At 42.0% G+C, this 4,358-nt stretch overlaps 1 protein-coding gene and 1 pseudogene across 38 annotated transcripts in view; both read left to right on the top strand.

The window, feature by feature from the left end:
* The window catches only part of DOCK9 (dedicator of cytokinesis 9), a 279,307-nt gene that overhangs the window by 111,558 nt on the left and 163,391 nt on the right, over positions 1-4,358 (top strand). The gene's annotated exons all lie outside the window — the stretch shown is intronic.
* Positions 1,391-1,969, top strand: LOC118351904 (ATP synthase subunit d, mitochondrial-like; annotated as a pseudogene).

Genomic DNA, 4,358 nt, shown 5'->3' with positions numbered 1-4,358 from the left:
TACTCCTCTGGCCTATTGTGGCATCGTTATTCTAGAACGTTCCATTATCACACTGTTCTGCTGTCTTGTACCTAAGGCCTATACTCTAGCTTCCCTCACTAATGGGGTGAGGGGGCTTATGCCCCAGTGGGAACCATGAGTGGTTTTGTTTTCTTTATATTCCATCTCTGACATACCAGTGCTTTCCCTGCCACCCCTTTTGTTCTTTTTGTCATTGTCCTGGTCACTCTTTGAGGAATGTATTGGCAAAGAATGGGTTGCAGAAAGTGCCCCCCAGGAGAGACTGGATCTGCAGAATCTTTTTCAGTCTTCCCTCCTCTTTTTAAAACGATTTTATTTATCTATCTATCTATCTATCTATCTATCTATTTATTTATGAGGGAAACAGAAAGAGAGGCAGAGACACAAGCAGAGGGAGGAGAAGCAGACTCCCTGCAAGAAGCCCGATGTGGGACTCCATCCTGGAATCTGGGATCAGGCCCTGAGCTGGAGCCAGACACTCAACCACTGAGTCACCCAGGCGTCCCCTCCCCCCCCCTTTCTTGGTGGTTGTTTAGCCACCAACATCCAAATGAGTTGAATTGCCAAAAGTAAAAATGGATGCATCTAGAGGATGGTGCATGGCTAAATAGGATGCAGGTATTATGCCCTGAAACCCTCCCACGCTTCTGTTATTTTTGATCTAAATGCTTAACTAACGTCTTATGCAAGTACTTGCTTGGGTATGGAAATGCAAACTCATGTGAACAAAGTCAGAACCCTTTGTCTCTTCCTCTTAGCCAGCACCTGGTTTTGTTAACAGTTACCACTTCTGTCAGCCATTCCTACAACTGTAATATCACCTCTGATGGTTGTAGTACATTCGGAAAAAAAGTTGTGTGTAGGGCAGCCTGGGTGGCTCAGCGGTTTAGCGGCGCCTTTGGCCCAGGGCATGATCCTGGAGACCCGGGATCGAGTCCCACGTACGGCTCCCTGCATGGAGCCTGCTTCTCCTTCTGCCTGTGTCTCTGCCTCTTTCTCTCTGTGTGTCTCTCATGAATAAATAAATAAAATCTTTAAAAAAAATTGTTGTGTGACCTTAGTATCAGCATCCCATGAGTATATGTGGAGACCCATGAGGTATAGAGCAAGGAAGATAACCTCTTCCTGGGGGAGAAAGATAAGAAAGATAGGAAGGTAGAGTTTGTTAGCAACACCGAACAAACAACACAGGTTGCCTCCTTTACTTGACCTATTCCTGTCTCTAATGTGGGGTGGTGATTTTTCCAAAATCTGTCTTGTCCCCTAGCCCCCAAATAATAGTTTCAGGAAGTGGTTTGTCTTTTGTTTGGCCTTGAAGTTTAAAAGATTACACGTAAAAGTTTCATGCAGTCTCTAATAGTACTGTTCAATAGAAATATGGCATGAGACCCACTTCCGTCCCTTGCTGCTGTGGACTGTGGGCTGCCGGGGTCGGTGAAGGATCTCAAGATGGCTGGGCGAAAACTTGCTCTAAAAACCATTGACTGGGTAGCTTTTGGGGAGATCATACCCCGAAACCAGAAGGCCATTGCCAACTCCCTGAAATCCTGGAATGAGATGCTTACCTACAGGTTGGCTACTCTACCTGAGAAACCACCTGCTATCGACTGGGCTTACTACAAGGCCAATGTGGCAAAGGCTGGCTTGGTAGATGACTTTGAGAAGAAGTTTAATGCCCTGAAGGTTCCTGTGCCAGAGGATAAATACACTGTCCAAGTGGATGCTGAGGAAAAAGAAGATGTGAAAAGATGTGCTGACTTTTTGTCCTTCTCAAAGGCCAGGATTGAAGAATATGAAAAAGCTGGAGAAGATGAAGAACATAATTCCATTTGATCAGATGACCATTGAGGACCTGAATGAAGTCTTCCCAGAAACCAAATTAGACAAGAAGAAGTACCCCTATTGGCCTCTCAAGCCAATTGAAAATTTATAAACTTGAGTTGAAGAGAAAGCACTGGCCCTCATATTATAAACGTTGGACATTAAAAATAATGATATGGTAAAAAAAATATGGCATGAGTACCTAGGTAACTTAAAATTTTTTGGTAGCCAAATTAGAATAAAAAGAAATAAGTGTAATTAATTTTAATAATGTAATTTTAACCCATTATGGCCAAAATATTATTTCAGCATTTAATCCTTATGGAAATATCAAGGCATTGTATATTCTTTTACTCCTACTAAATTTTTGAAATTTTATGCCTATAGCATTTCTGAATTCAGAATAGCCACATATGACGACTGGCTACTGTTTTGAAGAGTGCTGGCCAAATACTTCTGTATTCTGTAGCTTATACACCTTAAACCAGAAAATTGTCATTTGAGGGGGGTGAGTCATTGGATGGGGGTACCATATTTGTGACTTTGTGGAAGAAAAATGCATGATTTAAGTCTAAAGCTGGGCTTTCTTCATAAAGATGATCCTTGAACTACTTATTGGTAAAGTATATTAAATACTAGCTAATGACATTAATCTATGTCCTAGCATTCAAACCTGGTTCTTCAGAAAGATTTAGTATTTTGGGGTATGATTTTTAATACTCTTGAGACTGAAAATGAGTTTGTTTCATGGAAGGACTCTGCCTTTTCTTTCTCCCTTGGTGAGATCAGGGAGGCTGGGCAGTTCAGCACCAGAGAGAGAGAGAGAGCAGAGAGCCCTAGACTTCTGTTTTCCCTGGAGAGGTGGTGGCTGAAACATCGCAGTGGAGCAGTGCTATGCCCTTGTCATACAAAGGGAAGTGGAGACCCTGGGAAGCATTTCCTATTCTACAACTTTGACATTCCATCATGCTTATTGCAGGTGGGCTATGGGAAGGGTACTGGGCTTGGAGCCAGGAGATCCAAGGGTCACCATCTGTGTGACCTTCACTAATTTATGTAACCCCTCTGAGCTTCAATTTCCTCATCCGTGAAATGCTGATGATACATACGGATTTGGGAGGAGGTTTAGTGAGATAATGTGTGTAGGATGTTGTGTGTATGTTGTGGACACTAAAATTTTCTTGTGTCCACATGACACAACTTTGTATGATCCCCATAACCACCATTTCATTCCTGCTCTGAACAGGCAGTGTATATTGAAACTTTTCAATAAGCCTGAGATGATGATAGAGAACTTGTTACTTTTCCCATTTCCTGATGTAGATGGGGGGGGGGGGGAGGTTTAGTAATTTGCCCCAAGTCCGCATTAGCCAAAAGGCAATTGGAGCTAGGATTTCTTGAAAATACTTTTTAAATATGAAATTCTAAAACATACACGAAAGTAAACTAGTAGAGGGTTTCTCAAAAAGGTTGAGCATCAGAATCACCTGGCTTTGTTAAAACATAGATTGTGAGGCTCCACCCCTAAAACATTCAGTAGGTCTGGGATGAATCTGCATTTCTAACAAGTTCCAGATGATGCTGAAGCTGCTGGTCTGGGACTACACCTTGAGAACTATTGGACTGGTACAATGAACTCCCATGTGCCTGTCAGCACCTCCAACAATAGTAAACATTTTTGGGACCAAGATTTTAATCCTAACTCCCCACACCTGCCTTTAGCTGGTCCCCAAACAGCCTTTCTGATGATGAAGTATGCAGAAACTCTTCCAAGAATCAAATGTGTGTTATGACTTCCATCCCCTGCTTCCATCTTCAAATAAGTAGTGTAAAGTTGTTTTGAAATCTGACTGTATTGGGCCTTTTAGAGCCTTTTAGCTTAATTACTTGACCTCTTCATTTCAGAGTTCCAAAAATAGCTTTTGTTGACATAGGAGGAATTGAGAATTTCAAGCAAAATGCTAGAAAGAAAAATTGTTGGCTGGAAAAGAATCTGTAGCACAGATTTAAGATAGATTTATACAGTTTCCATAGTGTGTCTTTTTCTTTTTTGCTCTCATTATTGCTTTTTCCTTATGCAAAAATGGCAGGCAGAATTAGAAGCTAGGACAGATGCATGTGTGAGAGACACATGCTGAGCCCACTCGCCAGGCTTTCAGTCTGTTCTCTCTCTCTTTCCTTTGTATATCCTTCTTTTCCTCTCTTAGCCCCTGCTCCACATCAGGGTAGAAGATCTTCAGGCATGGTCTTTGCAAGGACCAGATCCCCATGCCACTCAACTCTCCTCTCATGTGCCTGCATAGGGCATGGAGGAGTCCCTACATCCCTGTCTGGTCTTTTCTCATTAACATTCTCTGCACATCCCGTCGAGTGCAGCTGACTAAATGCAAGCAGCTTTGTGGGTTTTCATTAATTGGTATGATCTTTATTACTGCAGTTTGCATCTTACGTGTCTCTTATACCATTTTCTACAAGTTCTTGATTTGACAGTTTTCATAGAGTCTTTAATTCTGTTT

Source organism: Canis lupus, chromosome 22 (genome assembly GCF_003254725.2).
Source record: "Canis lupus dingo isolate Sandy chromosome 22, ASM325472v2, whole genome shotgun sequence".
Taxonomy (NCBI): Eukaryota; Metazoa; Chordata; class Mammalia; order Carnivora; family Canidae; genus Canis; species Canis lupus.
The sequence above is the reverse complement of the archived record's forward strand: the minus strand, read 5'-3'. Positions and strand labels throughout refer to the sequence as shown.